Source organism: Drosophila santomea, chromosome 2L, assembly GCF_016746245.2.
Source record: "Drosophila santomea strain STO CAGO 1482 chromosome 2L, Prin_Dsan_1.1, whole genome shotgun sequence".
Classification (NCBI taxonomy): domain Eukaryota; kingdom Metazoa; phylum Arthropoda; class Insecta; order Diptera; family Drosophilidae; genus Drosophila; species Drosophila santomea.
Window position 1 is genome coordinate 7,808,525 of NC_053016.2, and position 10,377 is coordinate 7,818,901.

A 10,377-nucleotide genomic window follows, 5' to 3' on the forward strand; every position below is an offset into this window, starting at 1 on the left:
GAGCTCGATAAGGAGCGCCAGAATTAGAACTCGCCCGTGTTTATCAATTATATTTTCCCCACTTAATTTGCCCGCCTTTTATGGGGCCGTAATCTGCATGAGTTATTCCCGCAAACATCTGCGTATCATCCAAAGTCCTGGGCATTGTGGTCAATGTGGAGTGGACTATGTGGTGTTGGCCATATCTGTGCCTCGGTGAAATTCCGCAGTCAATCACCGATTAAGGCGCCACATTCAAATGAGAAATATTCGCTGGCTGCATTGTTGATAGTGTGCAGTTGGCTTTCTGTGAGTTTCGCAAATCAAATGGAAGAGCACTTTACAATGAGAAATAAGAAACGAATATTTCTTGAGCCACTTGCTTAATTAGCATTGTTTATGCTCATTAAAAAACATAAATGTTTGCACATACAAAGACGCATGCTCATTTACATTTTCTGCGTCCATATTCCGAGGGACATTCTGAAATTCTAATTCGAGTTAATTAAACACGGTGCCCGAAAAACTCGACGACAATCAGATACAAGGCACGAATGAAATGGAGCTGGAAATGTCCAAGGAGAAACTTCGGACTGGTTCCTCCTATCGCAGCCATCGATTTTGAGTATGTCGAGTGTCCTTTTCTGCCTCCTCATCTCGTTCATGCACATTCAGAAATACACCGAATTAAGGTTAATGTTTGAATTAACAATGACTGTGAAATACACTTAGGTGTCTTCACAAATGCATAATAAAGTGTTGGCAGACAGTGCACTTAGTTTCAAAAAGAAAATATTTCAAGTAATCTATACTTTCAAATAATTATTTAAAGGGTATTTGAAATTAAGCTATGGAGGACCCAAAACCCATCTTAATATTTATTAGCCGAAAACGAAATTTTAATGAACTGCGAGTTAAATCGAAATAAAATAAGAAGCCAACGAGACACGAATAAAATAATGAATTTCAGGAGTCCCAGCAGATGCCCAGCAGAAATTATCAAAACAAAGTTCGTGCCTGGACAGGAATCTTTGGCCAGCTCCATCCGATGTTCCTTGTCTGATCTCTAGCTGATCTTCTCGATTCAATTCGATTCGATTCGATGCGATGCGATGCGATTCGATGCCCGTTCTGGAGTCCATCCTGTTCGAGATCAAGTTTCGCAGTGGGTTTGTGATTTTCTTATTTATTGATTTTCTACAATAAATTTCGCATGTTTGCATCCAATTTAAATAAAATTCGACAATTCTAAATCACCTCGTTTTGACGTGGGGCTACTGTATCTGGATCTGCTGTTGATACTCGGACTCAGTCTCGTTCCCGACCTGTTTACCTGTTTTGCTTGCTGGCTTGCGTGTGCTGGCTGGGGATTCGAGTTGGATTGAATTGGAGTCCAGAGTCTAGAGTCCAGAGATCGGGAGATCGGGATGCCGAGAGGATGACTGCGTTTTTGTCTCTCTGTTAGCGGAAATGCAAAACAAGGCCAAAGCGGCAGATTTATTGACATCTTCGTCGGCTCTTTTCCACTGCTTTGCATATGAGATGCCAAGAAATCCGAAGACAGTTGCAGATTTCCCATACGTACCCATAAATATAGGGAGCCGATCTGAATTATCGTCACGCTCGCTACCGATTCCAAACCAAAGCCGCTGACATTTGCCGCCGAACTCGAACCAGTTCTGTGACTCACCTGCCTCTGGGATGCCATCCCATCCATCCACTTGATTTTCGATTTCTAAATCACATCGTAATCACCAGCGAAACGTCGCTCGAACTAGAAATTATGAATGGCCAATGAGAACGAGCGGTGATTTCAAATTATTGCGTGCGAATTCGCATGTCGATTTGGATTTTTGGGTATTTGATTTTTCGGTTTTTTGGTTATTTGGTTATTTGGTTTTTGGCCCGTGGGAAGCCGTTTATTCAAATCAATGCGACAACTTCGATATGCATAACTCTTTGGTCTCGCTTTTGTTTCGCCTCGACGTTATTAATTAAATTTAGTTATTTGTATGTTAAAATCTATATATATGAATTTTAAGTTTCTGCCATCTCAGCACTCATGATTCCCACGTCATGTTAGCCAAATTTATCGCTCTCAATTAGACAAAAGCCATTCCGCTGAAATCTTTATGCCGAGCTTCGAATTTGCAATTTCTGTGCAAATTTGTGGCCAATTGGCTGCCGCCTGCTGATTTGATGCTTCGTTCCCACTGACAAAACACACCAATCTCACTATGGGGTCGCTGAAACTGTTGGCTGTGATAACAAACTGATCAGGAAGTCGGCAGTTATCCCAGAAAAGTGGTTTCATGCGAAATTATACACATAGTTTGACTAAACTTTAAGTGAGTGAATTTAAGCGACTTTTTGGCCTCCAGCAATCCAGCCATACAGTAAGGTAATAACTTTGATAAAAATAAAAAAATTGGCTTCAAAAGTATAAATCTACTGCCCTGTCCTGGCTGTTTTAATTAGTGTTCGGGCAGCTTCCCTTGAGTGAATCCATTAATTAAAATCGATGTTAATGCGAGCAACGGATTATGACATCCCATCGAGTGTTTGTGGGTGTATTCAGTGTATTCAATCTGTTTGCGTTTCGCACTCACTCCATTGGGGCGAAGTGGCTCCCTTTGGCAGCTGGGCATTTGCCTTTATTATGGCATATTATGCGGTCGGACGTTGTATTAAAATTGTTAATTGGTTTTGTTTTTAATCTGTCAATCAATTAAAAAAACAACTGCGATTTAATTAATTAAATCAACAAAGACCGCAATAATGCAGCGCCAGCAGTGCCAACAAATATTCATCTCAATGAGTGATAATAAATAATTTTACGCATTGACAGTGCGTTTCATGGTTAAAAGTTCTGATAGTCTTCATTATTGTACAATTACATAATTCTTTAAGCAGAAATGTTATTTTTTATGGTGAAACTTAAGGTGGTTTACTTTAAATAAATTATACAATATTTTATTATATTTCCAAGGATTAAAATGCAGTCCTAGAAAACTGTTAAATACTTTAAAACATAAAATGAACTTCCCATTTATCATTTAGTATATGAACTAAATGTAAAAATTTACTAAATTAATAATTTACTTACACATAAGCCTATGAATTCTTCACAAAAGTGCTGAAGTGGCTGTGACATATTAACTTAGGAATTAAGGATATTTCCATTGGGTTTGAATGTGTAAGGGTTTGCTCAGCTGACGTCAGAGGTGGGCGTGGGTGGTCGTGGGTGGGCGTGGCCCTCACAAGCCAACCGCCACAGTCAAGTGGCCATGGACATCCACTCCAAGTGGAACTGTAGCCGCAGCCGGAAAGAGACGGGGCGAGTGTGGGAGTCGCCCAGCGGGCAGCAGCCCCAACCCAAATCCGAAAGCCATTCAATGGAGCTGGAAAGAGGCAGCGCCATTTGAAATTCGAAATTCGTATGCAAATTTTCATACATTTATTTTCCACACTTTGGCCAAACAGCGCCGCCAGCTAAAAATGATAAAGCGACTTCATTTTTTCCCGTTGCCGCTGTTGTTTGCGCCTCGTTTCGTTTTCGTGCACTCTGTTCCATGCCCCTTGAATGCCACCACCTCCACTTCCTTAATTACAGTATAAAAAAAAAGGAACAACAACTTTTATACAACTCTAGCGATTTAGGACTAATTTTCTGTCCCAAACAATCTTTTAACATATCATTGCTTTAATTTACGTAAATGCTTTATTTTAATATTTTCAGAAATAACATACCAGCTCTTTAAATGAGTGAAAACTATAAATAAAAGATTTAGAGGTACCTATTTTCTTGGTGTATTTGCCAGCAGTCAGCTCCACGGCATTGGCTTACAGCAAATGCAGCACGACCCAACCACCGCCCCCCTCCAACGTAATTATGCAAATTAACTCTTTTTTCGGGCCAGCCCCTCCCCCTGCAGCGCCCACCACCAAGTTGGCACCTATGTATGTATGTACCATGTATAATGCCGCCTTATGTAAAATGTCAGTTCAAGTTTAGGCCTTTGTGAGTGTGTGAGTTTCGTGGGGAGTGCAATTTGTTGCTTAGGCGGTAACAAATTTTCGTTCAGCGCTCTTTGTTCGTGTGCACTCAATATGACAGACTTCCTAGGCCCCTCGGATCTCGGATGCCCCTCTCAGCCCCTCTTAGTTCCTCTGGGCCACCTGGAGTCACGGAGTTACGGAGTTACGCATCGGGCACTTAATAAGCCCAGTTTTGCTGGTGGGTATTTACTGGCTAGTTCCGGCAGCCGCTCTGCGAAAATCCCACCAAGCCAGACACGAACAAATGGATCTTGGCCAATATCTAGGTGGTTTTATGAATAAGGAAAATTGCAAAATGGTTTAAAAAAGAATTCGACACAGATTAAAAGACTTCTTTTAGCAATACCCAAATGCAAATCTTTGCTTTGTTTAATATTTAAGTTTAAATAAGCAACAATCAGCGTTTGATTAATAATTTTCAAAGTAATCAGCAGGCACTGCACAAATTGACTGCTTCACAGGGGCCCTCTCCATCACCACAGCGCCATCTGTCGGTGGTTCTTCAATCATAATGATCGCTTCTCTATTTTCTCTCATAAATATTTATACAGAATGTAAATGCGACGGACGACTTGTGGGGCCAGCCGGCGAATTACAAATTCTGCGGGCCACAAAAAGCGAGCCCACAGACGCAGCTCCTCATTTGGTGAGCCACCAACTAGGCGCTCCACCTCCGAATCGCGCATATATGTATATCCCTATATATATCGGTGCACCGCTGAGCGGCACAAATCACCGCAGCCACATAGCTCGATCGGAGGGAGGGGGAAGTGAGGAGAGGTGAGGGGGCGGCATTATGACGGCTGGAGCGCTTCAAAGGAGAACGCGTCGCATAAATTGGCCTGGCGGCTTTAATAATTCACCTCGGAGCGTCGAATATGGTCAGGAGTTGCAAGTAGCCAGTTGGCAGTTGCAAGTAGCCAGTTGCCAGTTGCATGTTGCGACAGTCGCCGCTGTGGCTGCCCCAACAGAGTCATACAAATCACAGTTATGATTATTGCCGCGATTAAAAACTGTCGCCCGCCTCGTCGATGTCCACGTCGCTGTCATCGCGGCGAAGCCAAGAAATCAACCAGACTGCAGTCACAAAAATATAAGATTACTACTATTTTTAGGAATTTACTGCAACGATAATAACATAAATTTCGGATACACAAGTGCAGCAAGCAATAAATTGTTTAAACTGTTTAAGAACAGAAATCTTTTGGCAAAGAAAGTATAAGACCAAGTATTCAGAATAGAAGAAATTGAAAAACATTTTATTCTATATATTACATATAAGCTTAAAGCCCGCTAATAGTTTCTAATAGAACATTTTGAGTAGAATAAAATTATTACCTAGGCTATATTATTTTCCTCAGTGTTTCATGGCCATGGTGACTCTCCGGTGGTGGTCACTGCGCGTGCGGCACTCAATCCCGGCCAGAAGCACTGCGAATGAGTCTATCGGCGGACTCAGTTCGGGCAGCTCTGTCAAAGTTGCCATAAATATCATCTTTTCAAAAATCTCCAGCTGAGCACTTGCAGTGGTGCTTCGGTGGTGCAGTGGTTGCAGTAGTTTCAGTGGTTGCAGTGCTTGCGGCTGGTCGCAGTTTTAGATTTTTTGCGCACCGCTGGGGCACAGCGGTGATTAATTAAATCGAGCGCAGCTCCAACTCATGATTTATAATGACGAATTTATTTAAGCCTTGACTCGACTACTGCTCTGCTCTGCTCGAATCGATTCCGATTACGAGTATGGCCTCCATTGGCGGCGCCTTTCAATGCGCTTTTTTAGCTCCGGCTCAATCGGCGGTGTCATTGCCCATAGCCAACTACATGTCTAGTGCCTGTGGGGCGGATGGAGCAGGATGGAAAGCGTTTTTCCCGGTATTGGTTATAGATTTAGTTGCGAAATCGAAATGAAAGTGTGACACATTGGTTTCATAAATCTGTCCAGTTAATTAGTTGTCAAGGAATTATATTTGGTACTTCAGCAAATACTTCAAAATGGAATATGATTTGGCTACGAATTTCATTGAATATAAACTTTACAAAACACTCCTGTTTTATAGAGGGGTTTTTTTTGAACAGAGCTTCAAACATTCTTTTCTTGTATTTAAATTAATGCGATATGAATTCGTCCCCTTGCTTTCTTGTATATTGTCAACCGAAATGGCTTTGCCCATAATCCCTCGGCGTTGGCCTGTTTCTAATGCGATCCCACGAGTCTCACCATCCTCCTGCAGCCATAATCGCCGTCTGCATGGGACACAATCTCCATGGCCAGGAGAACCCTTCCATTCCGCTCGCCGGGATCCCCTCGATCATCGACCTCGCCTCGTATGCAAAGCACCACTCAAAAGGCGAACAAAACGATTCTGGGGACTGCTGGTGGCTGGTGCTGTGGTTTAGTTAGAGCTAAAATACATTTGTTTATGCTAAAATCGGCCAATTAGTAAGATTGTTATTTCTTGTACAGTCCGCAGATGCTCCACCGCTGATACGAGAGGAGCCATGGCCATGGAGCTGCTCCTTATAAAACAAAAAACTCCGAATGGAGGAGGATCGGTCTCGAATTGGGAATGCGACTCTGCGGCTGGCATGCCCATTTGTTTGTATTTATGCATCCGAAACAATATCAATTGTAATGAATTTTGAATATCGTTAAGCGTGAGTCCCGCAGCCAAAGCCCTCGGATTCGCGATCCTTGGAAAATGTCGCAAAACGGAATGTTGTGGCTGTAGATGATTCGCGATATGAATATGGTTCCCAGGCTGCTGCACCAGGTGATCGCAGAACCCTTTGGTGCGAGGACAGGAATTCCAGTTCCCCGCTGTTTGCATATAAATTATAAATAATTATTTGCCCGACAATCAAACAACTGATGGCCATAGCTGCACTTCCTCGTAGGAAACATCATCGCACTCGTACCCTTTTCCGATCTCCATCAACGCCAACGCCAGCTTTGCGACCTGACTCGCAGTAGATCCATTCATCCATCCATCCATCCATCCAGCCATCCATTTATCCAGCGGAGTGGCCAATCATCTGGTCTGGGCTCGAGGAGGTCTCCTCGCCGGCAATTTCCCAACACGATCGTTGCCGTTTTGTGTGTCATCGTTTGATTTGTCATTATCATCGCGCACATTTCGTGTCCAAGTCGCCATCTCGAGTCCCCTCCTCAAAAGCATTTACAGAAACACGAAAATTACAATTGCTCCGTTTTGCTCCACTCGCGATCGCGAATATCACTAATAACCGACTTGTACTCGCCGTATTTTGCTGTTGTGTGTGGGACCCTTTAGCTCGACTCACTTGTGTTTGGGTTCAGATTCGGATGCGGGGCACTAGGAACTCCGGGGAGGAGATCAACCCAGTGAGTCGTGGCACTTACTCCCCAGTTGTTATGCAATTTCCAGCGCAGCTATGCAAGCCAGTCCCTATTGTTAGAGCATACCAAATAATCATGTTGTCGGACGTCTTTAGTTTCCCTCTTTTTTGGCCTCAAAGAACCGAAAGACTATGTACTGCCACGGGTAGATAATATTTGAATGCCAGCTTATGATTATCGTAATATTTAACTGGTAGAATTACGAAATATAAGTTCCCAGCTCCTGAACACCTCCCTCCAATCATACTGCTTAAATTATACACCCAAACTGAAGCACTCATCCGAATATATAGTTACGATAATTCGGCGAAGTGTTCAAGAAACTGCCAGACTGAAAATATTCGTGTCAAACAAGACCAATTTTCTTTTCATGCCGATGTCCATCCACCAAAAACCCCGATGGAAAAGGAATCTGAATCCGAATCAGAATCAGATTCAGAATGAAAATCGGAACGAGAATGGTCTAAGACAAGTGTCAGACAGTCGGTCCATCGGAGTGGCCAAAAGGAAGACGAAGGCGAATCAAAATTGGACCTGGGAATCTGGGGGGATGTGCAGCAGAATTTTTAATATAGACAAAACTTGACATTTAAATTATGGGAACAAAATTCACACAGATTTGTGCGAACCAAACAGCCGACGAAGCAAAAAGAGCAACTGACCAATAATTTCAGGCACTGGCACCTGCAATCCCATCCTGCATTTCTTGCACTGAGCAAAATACTTTGAACAACAAATGGGAATAAACCATCTTATAACATGTTTATTGAGTTCGTCGTCCAGTTCGATCGGGATCTCTGCATTTAACTGACTTTGCCTTGGTTGTGTGCCCTCTACGTAAGTATTTCTCTCACTGCTTACATTTTTGACTCAAACGCAAGTGAAACTGATTATTGCTTAATGGGAAAATGGGCTATTCTGCTCATTGGCTATTAATTTTCCCAATTAGCCAAAGGCAGGCAAGTATAACAACAGCTCATCGAGCAATAAATATGCTGCTCATAATAATTCTAATTGCTTTTCAAATAAACACGAAGCGGAGCAACAACTTTCGGTCAATAAACAAAAGTTGGGTAGGAAACATTAGGCGGCCACAGAAATAATATTTACAGCAATTAGGCGCCCTATCAAAATAATATTAAGGAGATTTATAAACGCGGCCCCTTCCCGCCCGGCTGAGTGAATTATGAAATAACCGGTGGACCACTGTACCACTGAACCACTGGACCACTGGACCGGAGACCCCATGTTGCGTGGAGCCGGAGGTGTAAAATGCCCAGAAGCGCCAGTCGACGGCTACCAGAACCACCGGCGAGTCGGGAGCTGTGGCTGTGTAACGCCACTGTCATCCCATTTCCCCATAAGTCCCCCCACCTTCCAGCACCTCCCCAGATTACCATATATTTTTCGACTCCGATTCTGAGTCCGATCGAAACGACTTCGCCACAGCGGGTGCCCAGTGCCCAGTGCCAAGTGGGATCCCACCGGATCAGTCGCCCGCTGCGCTAATCGGCCGCTTAAAGATGTTTTAATCGCTTATTACATTCGCAGCGCCACTTGACTGGGAGAGTATCTGGATGGGATGGGATGGGGTTGAGGATGCGGATGGCTATGAAAATGAAGGGTCGTCTTTGTGGCTCCCAGTTGCTACCGGTTTCAAGGCTTGGCGTCGTGGGTTCTCCAAAAGAACTTTGCTAAGGAATTGGAAAGACTAGGTAAAATGTCGGTAACTTAGGGCAGGAATTCAACGGATTTCAAGTTATAATTAGGATATCTGATAATCTAATAATTAATGCATAAATAATTTCTCAGTATTCTATGTTCATAAATATGTATTCAATGTTCGTGACTTGTACTACAGTTTGTTAAGAATATTCTTAGTTTTTCAACAGGAAAATTTAATATAATATTTAAGTTGATTTGAAATAGCATTTAATGGTAATTATTTAATAGAAGATCTAACCTATTTACAGTTGTTCATAAAATAAAATAGGTACATCATTTTATGTACATACCAGAGTTAATTTTTGTAAATAAACGTAATATTTCTTAGGAGCCATTCCTATTCCCATTTGGATGCAGTGCAGCACGCAAATCGATAATATGCGTATACAAACGCAGGGAAAATCAAATGCAGCCCAAGTTTGAGCCAACAAATTGAAGTTAAATATGCAAGCTTCACGCAGCATCCGGTTGTGATATATTCGCGTGGGTCGAGCCAGGGACTCCAGATTGGCACTCGGGTTTGGTCACCTTCATCTCCAGCTCCAGCTCCATCTCCAGCTCCAGCTCCATCTCCAGCTCCAGCTTCATTTGCAGCTCCATCTCCATCGACCAACGGTCGCCTGTTTGTTGCATGAATTATGATCATATACAGGCGACAAATTTGCATCTTTCAAACCCTCCAACTCCGCGCCAGACTCCCCTGTTGTTGTTGGCCACTAAATGGCCATCAGACCCCTTCTGTTCCGCCCCTGACTCCACCCCCTCGCGCCGAGCCTGCCATATTTTTATGCCATTTTCGCACATGTTCGTCGCGCATGCAAAAGTGTCGAAATATTTATGTACCGCGAGTTAGCAAGACCAGCAAAAAACAACGCGATGTGGTTTGGTTGTCGTGCATTGAACATTGCTCAAAAAAGGCTGAAAGGAGCCAAGAGGAGAGGGCCACAAACTCCTCGTGTTTTATTGAATGAAATGGCGCGCCTGGCGTTGATTCATAAATGTGCCCAAGTCCGGCTTAGCTGGATTTTCACAATGGGGGTCAAGCGAATAGGAGCCCAACTAGACATCTCCTCTAAAGTTACATATAAAAGATATACAGTATATATATAAGAGTTAAAAACACCTTTATTTTAGGACATGGACCAATTAAGGCACTTAAATTTCGATGCAAGGAAGTGGCCTATCTGAGTGACCCCCACTGTATGTATGTGCCATTCAGGCTGGGTTTGGCACTGGTGGGG

General features: G+C 43.1%; 1 long non-coding RNA gene across 1 annotated transcript; it reads right to left on the reverse strand.

Annotated features, from left to right (window-relative positions):
• Positions 1 to 856: 856 nt before the first annotated feature.
• LOC120455168 lies at positions 857 to 1,555 on the reverse strand. The gene is made up of 2 exons (XR_005616720.1): positions 1,237 to 1,555; positions 857 to 1,176 (listed from the first exon to the last, which is right to left on the reverse strand). It is a non-coding gene; the product is annotated as an uncharacterized LOC120455168 (long non-coding RNA).
• Between the last annotated feature and the right edge of the window lie 8,822 nt (positions 1,556 to 10,377).